Source organism: Prionailurus bengalensis, chromosome E1 (genome assembly GCF_016509475.1).
Source record: "Prionailurus bengalensis isolate Pbe53 chromosome E1, Fcat_Pben_1.1_paternal_pri, whole genome shotgun sequence".
In the NCBI taxonomy this organism is placed as follows: Eukaryota; Metazoa; Chordata; class Mammalia; order Carnivora; family Felidae; genus Prionailurus; species Prionailurus bengalensis.
Genome location: NC_057347.1, coordinates 57,137,896 through 57,152,824, shown reverse-complemented (window position 1 = coordinate 57,152,824; position 14,929 = coordinate 57,137,896). Strand labels below are relative to the sequence as shown.

At 51.4% G+C, this 14,929-nt stretch overlaps 1 protein-coding gene across 1 annotated transcript in view; it reads right to left on the bottom strand.

The window, feature by feature from the left end:
• The window catches only part of TNRC6C (trinucleotide repeat containing adaptor 6C), a 99,666-nt gene that overhangs the window by 71,476 nt on the left and 13,261 nt on the right, over positions 1-14,929 (bottom strand). The window contains 1 exon segment of the mRNA XM_043585685.1: positions 7,771-8,097. The gene's annotated coding sequence lies outside the window, so the exon portion shown is untranslated.

Below are 14,929 nucleotides of genomic sequence, written 5' to 3'. Positions count from 1 at the left end.
ATGTCGTGGAGAAAGCGCTCTGAATCGACGATTCCATCTCCGGGCACAACTCTAAACACTTCATCTGTCAACTTCCACAAATACAAGGAATTATGAAATGCAGAACAGAGTAAAAGGTTTACTGAGAACAACAGTCCAAGTGTCCGCAACACTCAGCTTTCGGGCCTGTGCTTTCTGCACAGAAATGGCTTGGGGGCAAGTTAGGGACCTATCGGCGCGGCAGGACCCAGGGCAGGCCGCTGGGCGCTCAGCAGCTCAGCTCGGAGGAGGGAGCCGGCAGCGCTGGGGAGAGAGATTTGGAGAGAGCCGCGGGAGCCCTCCGCCCCCGCCTCCGCCCCCGCAGCACGGCCACGGCCGAGGTGGCGCAGCGGGTGGCCACGACGCCATTTTATCCACTCGGGGCCCCGGGCGCAGAGCCGCCCCGCTCGCCTCCGCCTCCCCGCTCTCCCCGCTCTCGCTCGCGCCGAGCGCCGCCGGGGGTGGGGTACCTGCAGGCGCGGCCCGCCCGGGCCCGGAGACGCTGCCTCGCGAGCCGGCGGGGGCGCGCGGCTCCACCATGTCGGCCGCGCGCCGCCGGGACCGTCCCGCGCAGGCCTGCGGCCGGGCAACCTGCGGGCGCCCGCGGGGCCGGGGGCCGGCGATGCCCTTTCCGCGCCGGGAGGTACCCGATTCATCCCCTGCCACGAGGGGGGAGGCACCCACCGAGGGATTTGAAAGCTCTGATTATCTAATTGCAGCTGACACTAAACCGATCTTCCTTCCTCTTTAAATTCTTTCGATTGTCACCCAACGTTTGCACTTGAGGACCGGCTAGGCTACCGGGCGCACCAGCGGGGGCCCCTCTTCTGTTGTTTTGAAAGGCAGCCAGAAGAATAAGGCCTAGCGCCTACTGGCTGCGTGCAAATAAACGCTGTTCTTTCATAGTGCCTTTGTTTTCCGTTCCTTCCTCCTTCCCGCTTTCTCTAAACAACCCTGAAACATTTGGCATACCAACACTGGCGATAATATTCTAAACGAGTCCCATATGTAAACTGGCAAGGGTCCAACTTCTTAATTACTTTCCTGCCTCTATCTAAAAAAGATCTAAGTAGCAAACACTACCCTACTGCATATTAATCAAAGCCTCTGTTTATAAATGTACAAAGCAGCCACCAAAACAATACATTGTTCTGCCTTTAGCACAATGAAAAAGACTTTTTTTTCAAGCTCTCAAGTGTCTCGAGCTACAGTTATGTGGCAGACTTGCAAAAACATAGTCTGCCTAGAAAACCACATGACAAAATGACATCTTTCTGGAACCTGGATGGTGTGAATCACTGCATTTATCTGCTACCACGCATCTTACCAGTTACAACTTTTGCCAATTGGCTAAATGAGCTCCCCTCCAAATTAATACATGAATTAAAAAATCCATCCCCCCCCCCATTATTTTTTTAGAGGGCCAATGTTTTATTTCAGGACAAATGCTGTTTAACTAGGGAACCCGGAACCAAGGCTGGGGAACCCTGGCCTCTCCGTCTCGTCTCGTTTTGCAGGAGCCCCCCTCTCCAGCCCGGCAACTTGTATCTCTCTGTGGAAACCGCCCACGACGGAGGACTGGAGGGAGACCCAGCAAAAGCTCGGCTGGTTCTCGAACACAGGTCATTCTTTATCTCCACGTGGCAAAGCACGGCGTCTGCCTCTGGAAGGTTCATAATGTCCCCTGCACGTGTAACTGCTCCAAGGGGTCTTTGTCCGTACTGCCTCTTGACTGCCGCTCACCGACCACCAGATCGGGCCACTGGGCAGGCGATGAGCGCCGAGCCAACAGAGACGGGGCCGCGAACAGATGTATTCCTAGTTAGAACCGCTGGGTCAGGGGACAGGACCACCTAGCGTGTTTACCAGTTCTCCCCAGCTGCCCTCCCCAGAGGCCGCACCAGTTCACATCCCTACCTGCAGCCAGTTGCCCACTGCCCCTTCCCACACTTCCACCTGCCGGGTGTGGTGGTTCCGGAGTCTCGCTGCGAAGACTAATAAACAAGTTAATACGTGTAAAGCACTTGGATCCGGCAAACAGTGAGCGCTCCCTCAATCACCGGTGCCACAGTGACTACAATAGACTGTCAAGTTCTGGCAACTTGGTACGTGAAGAACGATGTGGCCCTGTTGTTTTCATCTTCATTTATGTTTCCCGTGGCCACACGTAACATTATCTCTCAATGCTTAGGACTCACTTGTAGTAGCTTTATGATCTGCCGGCCAACAATCTCTGCCCACTCTCCTACCGAACTGGTTTTTTTCCTCGTTGATTTATGGGAATGCTTGGTATTTCCTCTCAGGTTTTATTTACGGGTTCGTACAAAAATCTGTAACTTTTTTATACACAACTTTGTCGGCCTTTCTTTGCACGGCTTCTTGCTGGAGAGAAACCTTCAGGCCACGATGTGGAAATATTCTCCTGTGTCGCCTCTGATAGTTCTCCCGTGCGTTTTGCGTGTGGCTTTCTAGCGCTCCGTTGACCGGGGCCACCGTTTCCCAGGAGTCTGTAAGGCCACGCCATGCTCACCTCGGTCTCCACGCATGCACGTGTCTGTCCGCAGTCTCTCCACTGCATCGCCTCTGTTCGTTTGTTTTGTCTGGCCCCAGTCACACACAGTTGTAATCAATTACTAGGGCATCATTAGCTCTACTGGGTGGCTCATTATTCTTTTAAAAAATGTTCTTGGGGGCACCTGGATGGCTCAGTCGGTTAAGCGTCCGACTTGGGCTCAGGTCATGAACTCATGGTTTGTGAGTTCGAGCCCTGCATCGGGCTCTCTGCTGTCAGCACAGAGCCTGCTTCAGATCCTCTGTCTCTCTCTCTCTCTCTCTCTCTCTCTCTCTCTCTCTCTCGCTGTCTACCCCTCTCCTCTCTCGAAAAGAAATGAAAACATTAAAAAAAAAAAAAAGAATGTCTTGGCTTTTCTATTTATGTACGTTTACTCTCCTAGATGAACTTCCGAATTAGCCTATCAAGTTCGAAAAGTAATGTGCTGGGATAGCTCTGAATGTGGATTTGATGGGACTGGGTCATCACAGTAAGTTTGCTAGTTTATTGCTATACTCCCTGGCAGCCACCTTTCCAGCCCTGTCTCCTCTTGCTGACCCCGGCACGCTGCCCCCCCCCCGCCCCCACGCGGAACCACCTTCATTACCCAACGAGGCCCTCCCCGCACGCAGGCTGCTCTATCGCCTTCCAAAACTCAGCTTGTGTCGTCTCCATCAGAAAGCCTTCCTTGGCGGGCGCCCATCCTCAGTCTGGGTTATTGTGCATGTGACAGCCCGCCGTTATCTCCGACTGGGCGCCCCACCCCACCTGGGCCTCCCTATACTTAGTAGGCATTTAATATGTGTTTTGCTCGATGACTTAACGCTAGAAGAAACTCTGGAAGGTCAGCCTCTTCTCCCTTGTCAGAGGCATACAAACGGCCGTGTGGGACGGCTGCCTAAACATTTAGAGGGAGGAACAAAAGGAAAGAGACAGTGAAAAAGGATGAAGCCAGTGTATCGGTTTGTCAAAATACGGCAAAAACTGGCGTTGTGATTTTTCCATAGGAACAAGTGTGACGGATTAATGTAAATTACAAGGTGAATCATAATGCAACTTAAGAGCTGGACTCATCTGCTGACGTATCCTCTTCAGAAGCATGTGCAACATGAAGGACACGAATGAATTAAAAAAATCACTGTCAGGCTGGGTCTCTCTCCATATGCTACCAGCGCCTTCTACACCAGTAGAGAAAATGTATCTACGCTTGCTGGGCTAAAGCAAGTGTGACTTCGGCTTTCGACTCTTCAAAAACGCTCCCATGTCTCCACCTCCACCGCTCACTGGTATCTGTAAATGCTTTCTGTGTGCCGGATGGATGCGACCACTGTCCCTTACTCCAGCGAGGACTGCAACAGTCCCCTCCCCATGGAGGAGGCAGCACTCAGATGGGAGGCAACCAGGATGCTCATGAATTCTGGCAGGTTTGCACCGTGTGACTGTTTAAACCTAAGAGCTATGATAAAGGTGATTCAAAGTCCACCAATTCCTTCCAGGGATATGCAACCTTCTCTAATCTTTGCCAATCACACTAAACCTTTTTTTTTTCTTTTTTACCTATTTTGAGAGGGGGAGAGAGAGAGGGATCGTGTGCGCACATGCACGCACACAAGCAGGGGACAGGTAAGAGAGAGGGAGAGAGAATCCTAAGCATGCTCTGCACTATCGACACAGGGCCCGACACGGGGCTCGATCCCACGACCATGAGATCACATCCTGAGCCGAGATTAAGAGTTGGACGCTTAACCGCCTGAGTCACCCAGGTGCCCCCACACGAAACCTTTTGGGGGAAGAAGGGTCCACATACTGATACACCTTGTATGTGTGTATTAATTTTTGTGCTGGGCTGAAAATTAACGTGCTGGGCTGAAATAACCCCTTTCCACTTTTCTTTTCACGAGAAACGGTCTGCTCTTAAAATCTGAAGGATAAGTCACGTACCCACTCCCTGCTTGGGTAATTCGATCTTCGTTCCCTGACCGAAGCTTCTTTATGTTTTAACTTAACTTACAGTTGGAGGAATGGAATAATGAGCGGAACCGCGTTTTTCATTTTCACGCAGGTGTGGCTGCAGAGTGGAAACCTGCTTACCCAGAACGAAACACGACGACGATCTACGTGTTACTTAAAATAGAACTTACACGAACTTGTACTTGAAGCAGTATCTAGGAAAGTTTCAAATGCACCAGGAAAACGTGGCCACTCTTCTGGATTTCACCTGGATATGAATTCAGTGCAAAATACGCACCATGGAAAAGAAAAGTTTATAGAACGCTTCATCTCTAGGAAGGTCGGCTAAAATTTCAAAATGTACGCAGGTCACAGAGGGACGAGAGAGCTTGCTCGTGCTGTTGCAGAATTTACTCATTTAAAGACTTTGCGAGTTTAAAAAACGACTGCTGCCCCATCATAGCGTTTCAAAGATGGGCACATATTTGCTGCACTTATGGAGCACTTACTGTATACAAGGCCCTGTGCCGCACATGAAGCAAATATCTCACCCTCAGAGTCCTGTGAAGGAGGGGTCCCCCCATGTCACAGGTGAGGGCTCGAATAGGCAGTGAAAGCGGCTTGGTCGAGGTCACACAGGAGGTCACAGGTCTGGAAACGTTATCAGGCCCGGGGCCTGCAAGCCTGTGTCCTGACCGTGCTGCTGCTGCTTCCTGGCCAATCCCTGTGCTGGTGCCTGAGCAACACGGGGCACGGTGCCAGCGGTGCCTCTGCTGACAAAATCAAGCAAGCGCTCTGGAGCCAGTGTTTGAGTCAGAGATTAAAGGGAAGGGACCTTAGCAACTAGAGGTCCCGAGAGTCTCAGACTTCTGATTTTAGGGGGGAATGAAGTCCTAGCTGGGGGTGTGACCCATGACAGCTGCCAGGCCTTCCCCCTGGTGCAGAGCTCTTTCCATCCAAAGGAAAGTGAGAAGCTTTCTTTTAAAAAGAAAAATTGTTTTAAGTTTATATATTTTGAGAGAGAGAGAGAGAGAGAGAGACACAGAGAGAGAGAGAGAGAGAGAGAGAGACAGAGAGAGAGAGAGAGAATCCCAAGCGGGCTCTGTGTGGTCAGTGCAGAGCCCAATGTGGGGCTCAAACTCATGAACCGTGGGATCATGACTTGAGCTGAAGTCGGACACTTTACCGACTGAGCCACCCAGATGTTCAAGAAGGTTTCTTTAGAGGGTACTTTCAATTTGATAGAGAGGTGAGACTCTTACAGTTAGCCAGCAAACGACGTGGGCTGCACCGTGTGCCAGAAGGGGAGGCTGTGCGTGCAGACGAGGAACAGAGAGAGTGGAGGAGGGAAGGGGCTTCGTGGGGGCGGGGCGGCCGCGGCCTGGGCAGGCAGGCAGGCAGGAAGGAGGGAAGAGACGAGAGGCGATCTGGCGGACGCAGGGCTGGTCAGGGTGGGAAGCGGCCACGCGGACTAGGAGGGGCAGCACGGACTGGACAAGACGGGAAGGGCTGTGGCAGCCCGGGAAAGCCAGACCCTGTGCAGCAGGAGCTGGGGAAGCAGGACAGGTTTTGAGGGGACCCGAACCAGTCAGAAAGGTTCGTCTGGCTACAGGACCAGCAACTGGCGGGAAAGAGATGCGCTCGGTGTAAAAGGAAGACCTCTGCTCAGGAGCCATAAGGCTGCCCTTTCTTAGCTTACTGACAGAGTACAGACTGATTCCATGTTCTGAGCGGTTTTACAGAAAATGCGGATTTATTGAGTCTTCTCTTTTTTTCGAAAGCATAATAAACTGCAAACAGCTTTCTGGAGAAGGGTATTTGCAGAGGCAAATAAGCCAAGGAGATACCAGCGGCAGCTTTTGCACCAACGGCATTTGAAGAGTACCCGGACGCAATACTTCCAACGAATCCCGTGACAACAGGACAAGCCCTGAAGACAGCAGGTGTTACGCTTCTTGTCCAGGTTCTCAAACTAAGCATCTTCAGCTGATACACCGAGCTGTTTAGGGACAGCCACACGCTCCCTGTGTGTGTTAAGACTGTCCAGAGGACCACCCTTCAGCGTAGAAAGAACGGTGCTCGATTATATAATTGCTTGCGGCGAAGCAGACGGGACTATATTCCTGGCCAATGACTATATTCGATCATTCCTTTTCCTCCTTGCTTTTTGCTGACAATCACTGACCTACATCCCCTCTCCCGGGAATTTAGCAGGTAAGAGTCGGGACTATTTGAAGGGACGTGGCAAAGTGGTCTAAAAAGACTTGTTTCAAATGTATCACAAAGTCAGAGTTTTGTGAAATACTCCTAGAGATACCTTTAAGCCATGTTGGAATTATTCTCCGTGTTAAAAGGCAGCACACGAAAGAAAACATTAGTCTAACTTGTGACATGTTTCTTTTAAATTCCAATCTAGCACAAGAAGCCTCCTCGCTTCTCTAATTACAGACGTGAATTTCACTGCCATCAGCAAATATGGTTTCCATGCTAGAACGAGTGCCAACCGTTAAATCATCGGAAGCGGAAAGATTCAAGAAAATAACGAGAAGTGTGGCCGTTGGGCACATGTACTTTGCTCTCTTCCAAAAATTTCTAAAACGTCAGTAAACGAGTGTTTCAAGTCTGAGTCCACCAGTAAGGTCAAGAAGGCGGGACGAGGAGAGGGAGGCGAGGAGAGCTGTCAGCGGTCTGAAGGCCGGAGAGCCAGCGGACGAGCGGCGCTTGCTCTCGGAGCCAAGAGAAAGCCGGTGTCCAACCGCAGGCGAGGACGCCGGCAAGGAGCGGGACCCTGGACGCCGCGGGGGCCGAGCCCGAGGTCTGACAGCTTTGGCTCAAAACTGTCTCTGAACGAGTTCGAGAGCCTCACCCCCGACAGAGCGGGCCCACCCCCGGGCAGCCTGGTGGCCGGGCAGGAAGGGTTACTGAGGGACCCTCCCCGCGGCCTTCTCCGCACCTGCCGTCACAGACTCACGAGGACTCACGTGCAGACCTGTGGCTTCTGGGGAGAAACGAACTCGGCTGACGGAGCTAATGCCATCTCAAGACACATGAGGAACCATACGGAGAAGAAGGCGAAAACAGAACCCAACTTTAAGGTCCGATACAAACGCATCTGGCTAGCTGGCTGGCTCGCGCTGTTACACGTACACCGTGAACGGGGGCCAAACTACGTCTCTCTGACGAGCGGGCGGCAAGGCTGAAATGGCGCACCGTGGTCAGGTGAAAGGAATGCCTCCCTCTGAGTATTTTACCTGCTTGGAGCTTACTGGGGTGCTGCTGCGCTCCGGCTCCAGGGAGGGGAGGAGGGCTTACGCCTGCGGGCCCAGCAGCCTGGGTCGGGCTCACGCTGGCCAGAGCCCCGGCAGGCAACGGCTGGCCTCTCTTTAACAGCTGCTTCTGTTCTTGCTGGCGGAAGCGTGGAGGCACCTCGCGAGGCAGGTAACGGGGCGCAGCCGGCTGCTGGCTGCTGGCGGACGCACGTTTGCCATTGCCGCCGCTCGGCAGGGCGCTGGTGCAAACGCTGGCGGCGGTACCGGCGGGCTGGGGCTGGCTCGAGCAGGTCTTGGGAGGTTCTGGCACTGCAAGGGACAAAACGGAAAGAACCCAGAACTTTAGTAGCCCTCCTGAAGCCCCAACCCAAACCAAGGAAGACAAAGCAAAAACCGAGAAGGAAAGGGTCGACGTCGCGCCCGGGAAACGCAACTGGACTGAAGTCCAGGGTGTCAGGCGCGAGACCCGGTTTTCTTACAGACTAACCGGAATTCGGAGCAGCAGGCTGTGGGCCCCGGGTGCCTCGTCTGGGACGTGGGCGATCCCGTTAGGCCGGAGCAGCGGCTCACACCTCGGCTGCGTCAGACTCCACGCAGGGCCGATGAAGGCCCCAGGCCTGCCCCCCACACCCCTTCCAGGGAACTCAGCAGGGTGGAGCGAGGAGGGGAGACTTTGCATTTCTGGCAAGGTTCCGCGCAACTCTGATCCGATGCTGGTGGTCCCGGGGCCACTCTTTGAGAACCACTGCTCTTGGCGTTTTTTTCAAAATTAAGGGATTTTTGTTTTAATTCTGATGACCACCCCCCCCCACCCCCACCCCCACGCATCCTGCGTTATCCGAATAATTAAAGCATTGGTGGAGCTATCAATAGCACTGACTGCACTCCGTTAAAGATTTACTTGAAAAGAATGCAAGTGGACTAACGTGCAAATGATGCATTTGAATTAAGTGGAAGCCAAAATGCCATCTGGGTGTTGCACAAACAGAAGCTCCACAGTAATTTCAACAGAAACAAGGAGCGGGAGAGCAGAGCGGAGTGGTGACCCTGACAGTAACCAGCAGGCCAAATGCAAAGGAGATCTGCGTAGTCACCTGCACTCCTAAGGGAGCACAGACGCATCAAATGCAAAGAATCTGAGCCTCAAAAGTCATTCCCCTCTTGAACCTGAAACGCTAATATCCGAGACATTACATTTACCTTGTTATTTGAAAAAAAAAAAAAATTTTTTTTTCTACTTAATTTGTAAATGTCTTTGTGCAAAACGCGTTTATACCTAGTTTGGTGTATATCTTAAGCGTGTGAGTAACAGTATGAAAAGATGCCCGGTCCACACTGCGGGGAACACAAGCCGTTCCTGTCGGCCTTTACACCACCCACACCGGGGGGGGGGGGGGCTTCCCACGGGTGCGCCCGGCGCCCTGTGCCGTCTGCACCGTCTGCGTCCACAAGGCCTCGGTCCACTGTTTTTCGGTCATGGTGCCCAGCAAACCCTTAATCCTAGATGAAGCCACTGTCCACTCTCCACTCCTGACTCAGATCACAGCCAGGTAGTCTGGTGTCATTATGAGTTTACATCTCTAACTGAGGACACCCTCAGTGCTCCCGGCCGTCCTACAATTTCCTGGGTCTGCCTGGCCCCACTGCTGTCAATGACTCACTCAAAGACCTTGCACTCTGGAGCGGATGATGAGGTCGGACTTTACTTTCCAGAAGAAATAAAAGCCGTGAGGCAAAACCTTCAAGTTTCTGCCACTACAAACACACGAGCATCACACTGTTCTCCGTCTCAGGCTTCTGATGCTCCCACCTGAGGCAAATACTGATTTCACCAATTTTAAGACTTAAATGTCTTCAGATGTGAAAAGCATTTACACTGGGATGTGTCTTACTGTGGATGACAGGTCAGTCAACTGGCAGTGTTTTTTCCTTCTTGGTACGTGAATACTGGCGCATCCCACAACGAATGGTTTTGGAGAGACAACTGCAAGATGCTGCCCTCCGGCGGATCCCATCTCGGGGACTTTGGGTCTTAAGCCCCGACACCCTCCAGAGCAAACACAAAGGCCCGAAGCTTAAGAGTGAGCCTCTGATTGATTCTTTGTTTTGTAAATACAAGTACGCAAGAGAAGAGATCTAGCCACTTGGGTTTGTGTGGAGAGTGGAGGAAAGCACATGTGCAACTTCTAAGTTGCCCAGGGATTGTGTGTGTGGCCGCTCTCTGCAACGAACTCCTCCTCGTCCCAAATCTCCACCACTGTCAAAGACGGCGACCACCACCACCCTCCTCGGCCCCAATCCCACCTCCCCACTTGTTGCCTCCCCTTCTGTCCAAACTTCTCGGAGGGCCTGTCGGAGCCTCCTCGTGCTGCCTCCTCACCCACCGCTGGCCCTTCCCCAGCCCCTCTTGCCCTCTACTTTGCGGAAATGACAATCATTCAGCACTTCCTTGATGCTAACATCCAATGCCACGTTCTGAGCTGTCTTCTCCACCTCTCCATTGTCTTCTGCAGCGATGGTCGCTTTGGCCATCCGAAGACACCCTCCTCCTCGGCCTCCATGGCTCTCAAAGTCCTCGCTTGGATTCCTGCTGGCCTCTCGGGCCACTCCTTCCCGCTCCCCTCTGGGGGCTTCTTCTTCTGCCCTTCCTTAAGGTTTTGTTGCAGACTCTCTCTGCTCAGACACTCATCGTGGGTCATCCCGTGTGCACCCATCAGCCCTGTGCTCACCATCCGAGCCCCCTGTGACTTCCAGAGATCTACACCTGGCGGTCTTACAGGCACTTCAAACTCAGCATGCTCCCGGTATTCATCAGCTTCCTCACTCACTTTTCTTCGGAGTTCTGCAATCACGCTCTTGGCCTGTGGCTCTGTGCTGGAAACCTGGGCTCCGCCCTTGGTTCTTCCCTTAATCCACCCCAACCTACCGTGAGCCAACCACCAAACCTTGACATTCATAGTTTATCTTAAATGTTCCTTCTAAGTGCCCATCAAGCTCATCTGCCTGTTTCCGTTCCTATTGCCCTGACCAGAGCCTGGAGGACTCGTCTGGACACTACAAGAGCTTGTCTGTTTCTTTTTCTTTAAGTAAATAAGTATGTACATATACATACATGTATTTAGAGAGGGGAGGGGCAGAGAGAGAGAGAGAGAGAGAGAGAGAGAGAATCCCAAGCAGGCTTCCGCACCGTCCGCGTGGAGCCCGATGTGGGGCTCGATCGCATGAACGGTGAGATCACAACTTGAGTCAAAATCAAGTCAGGTGCATAGCCGACTGAGCTGCCCAGGCGCCTCTAGACTGCTTACTATTGGGCCTGTCTCCCCGCATCTGATGTCAGCACAGTGCCTGACACACAGGAAGTGCTCAACAAACACTAAAGGACTTGACTGTTTTTCTTGAACACACACTGAAGTTAAAAAGCAACGTAGAAATCGCAGAATATAAAGAATATTCAGAATATGAAGACCATGCAACGGAAAAAATGCCAAACTGGAATGCCAAAGCCCTGGATTTCAGGCCAGCTACCCGAGAGTGTGTATGATCCTGCTCAAGAAGTTTACTATCCCTGGAGCTCAGTTTCCCCACATGGAAATGAAAAGTTTAGACCAGCTGACTCTCTAAGGTTTTACTCTGTGAGGACTGTTGCTTCAGAGTCCACTGAATGTCTCTACTGATGCCCGGCCCCTCTTTGCTCCTAGTTAGTTCCCTGGCCTTGGTACAGACATGGAATGTTTTTATAATTATTTAGATCTGAAGATTATTCACAAAGGCACAGGAGATGAATATCCATTCTGTCTTTCCTTTTTTGAAAAGAAACCTATAAAACCTATTATAGGTTGATTTTTAAACATAGGGGCCTTCACACGTATTTTTTTCTGACATGGGCCTTTAGCCAATGAAAATAGCAGAAGTTCCTAAGTATTTACCCCAACGAGAGGAGGAAAACTTCTATCTACACAAACATTCACAGGAGTGTTCAGAGCAGTTTTATTCCTAATTGCCCCAAAGGGGAAGCAACCCAGATGTCCTTCAACAGGTGATGGATGAGGGAACTGGTACAACCACACAATGGAAAATTAGCATTTAAAGGAAATGAGCTATGGGGTCCCTGGTTGTCTCAGTCAGTTAAGAGTTTGCCTCTTGATTTCTGCTTAGGTCATGGTCTCCACGGTCTCCTGGTTCTTGGGATGAGACGTAGGGTTCTGCAGTGACAACATGGGAGCCTGCTTGGGATTTTCTCTCTCTCTCTCTCCCTCCCTCCCTCCCTCTGCCCCTCCCCGCTCACACTCTCATGCGCAAGCTCTCTTTTTCTCAAAAGAAATAAACTTAAAAAAAAAAAAAAAGAAATGAGTTACCAAACCTTGAAGAGGATCATACACACAAATTGCCAAGTAAAAGAAGCCGGTCTGAAAAGGCTTCGCACTATAGGATGCCTACTAGGTGACACTCTGCAAAAGGCAGAACTATAGCGACAGTAAAATATCTGCGGGCGACAAGGGCCTGAGGAGGGCGGGAGGGACGAGGAGGCGGAGCACAGGGGACTTGCAGGGCAGGGAACAGGATGACACAGTCATCGTGGACACGTGACATTATGCACTTGCCTAATTCCACTCGAAGCGTCCAACACTCAAATGGAAACTGCGGACTTCAGTCGCCAGTAACGCATCGACGCTGGCTCACCGACTACAACGAACGCCCCACACCGAGGCGGACGTTCCTCACAGCAGAAACTGAGGATGTGCTGGGGTGGGCGGAGGGAGCATTTCGGGAACTCTCTGTACTTTCTGCTCAGTCTTTCCATAAACCCAAAACTGCTCTAAAAAACAAAGCCTACTGGGACCCCTCGTGCATCGATGGTGACAATGCGAGCTGTGCAACCACTGTGGAAAAGAGTACGGGGCATCCTCGAAAAATGAAAGACAGAACCAGAACCACCCTAGGATCCGCTAATTCCACTGGGCATCTGCCCAAAGAAAAGAAAACATTAACTTGAAAAGATACGCGAACCCTGCGCTGACTGCAGCGTGATTTACAACAGCCAAGATTCGGAAGCAGCCCCAGGGTCCACTGGTAAGCGAATGGGTAAAGATGATGTGGTACGAATACACGCACACACACACACGCGCGCACACACACACACACGCAGAGGAATAGCACTCGGCCACAGAACACAATGAGATCTTACTGTCTGTGACAACACGGGTGGATCTAGGGGTATAATGCTAAATGAAAGAAGTCAGAGAAAGACAAACACCGTATGATTTCACTCATATGTGGAATTTAAGAAACAAAACAATCAGAGACAAAGAGACTCTTAAATACAGAGAGCAAACCGGTGGCTCCCAGAGGGGATGAGGGTGGGGGGTTGGGGAGAAATAGGTGAAGGGGATGAAGAGCACACTTAGGGGGCGCCTGGGGGGCTCAGCTGGTTAAGCGTCCGACTTCTGCCCAGGTCACGGTCTCGCGGTCTATGGGTTCGAGCCCCGCGTCGGGCTCTATGCTGATGGCTCAGAGCCTGGAGCTGCTTTGGATTCTGTGTCTTCCTCTCTCTCTGCCCCCTCCCCAACCTGTGCTCGCTCTACGTCTCTCAAAAAAATAAATAAACGTAAAAAAAAAAAAAAATAAGAGCACACTTAGGATGAGCACAGAGTCATGCACAGCATTGCTGAATCGTTACAGTACTTCTGTCTGTCATCCAGCCTCTTCGAAGGATGGAAATGGAAGAAAACGTACCTGAACTCAAAACCTGATGGAGGGGCGCCTAGGTGGCTCGGTCAGTTAAGCACCCGACTCTTGATTTCGGCTCCCGTCATGATCTTACGGGTTGTGGTTCAAACCTCACGTGAGGCTCTACGCTGACAGTGTGGAGCCTGCTTGGGACTCTCTCTCTCTCCCTCTGCCCCTCCCCCACTCTCTCTCTCAAGATATATAAATATGGGGGCGCCTGGGTGGCGCAGCCGGTTAAGCGTCCGACTTCAGCCAGGTCATGATCTCGCGGTCCGGGAGTTCGAGCCCTGCATCGGGCTCTGGGCTGATGGCTCAGAGCCTGGAGCCTGTTTCCAATTCTGTGTCTCCCTCTCTCTCTGCCCCTCCCCCGTTCATGCTCTGTCTCTCTCTGTCCCAAAAGTAAATTAAAAAAAAAAAAAAAAAACGTTGAAAAAGATATATAAATATGAAAAAAATAAAACAAAGAAACCTGATGGAGACAACTGGCAAGGGCTCAGAAGCAAAGAACCCAAGCTGACAGGAACCTGAGAAGTCACCGTGTTCACCCTCACCCGCACAGACCCCCAGGGCCCAGGTGAGCTAATAACCAAGATGACACCAGCATCCTCGAGAGGAGAATTCTAATCTCTGACAGCCAGCCACAGCTCTGCCACTAACTACACTGTTAGTATCTTTCCGGAAAGATCAAAGGACAAATTCGGGGCTATTTTTCTTCAAAATATTTCCAGGAAAAGGAATTCATGCTGCAGAAACGAAGCAGTGTGATGTAATAAGCGAATGCCGTCGGTCCCTGGTTTCGAACAAGTACAAAGAACGAATGCTACCAATCGGTAACTATTTTTGAATATAAAACAGCAATTCTAACATATCTGAATACGGACTATTTCCCCTTTGGATCTGTTCTTATGATATCGATGAATCAAACGGGCATTTTCTGACCAGCCATCCACCCTCTTCAGATACGAACTTCTCCATCTCTCGCCACCCAGAGAGTGGGTAGGGTATCACGACACTGCTCTTCTCAAACTCACCTGCCTCTAAGGTTATCCCTCGATGACAGAGGCTCACGGACGAGTCTACCCCACACACCACTGTTCCAATACAGCAGCAGAACCCAGCCAGGCGATGGGAATCTTAGCCTGATTTAGGGACTGTCGACAAGTCACTGATTCAGAGAACATGAAGACAGCAGCCAAGTAATTTTGGTCTGTCCAAACTCTCTCCCTGAGCTTTCCTCGCCCTAATAAACTTTCCCCTTTTCTTTTAAATGACGGCGACACCTGCTGGGGAAAAGGCAGATAGGAAACCATCCTCTCAGAAAGTTGGGCTTCTTCAGAACGACTTTCTTCCCAAGAAACAGTTTTCTGCTTTCAGTGGCAGTTTTCAGAGGGCACTGTCACAACGGGGTCCAAAC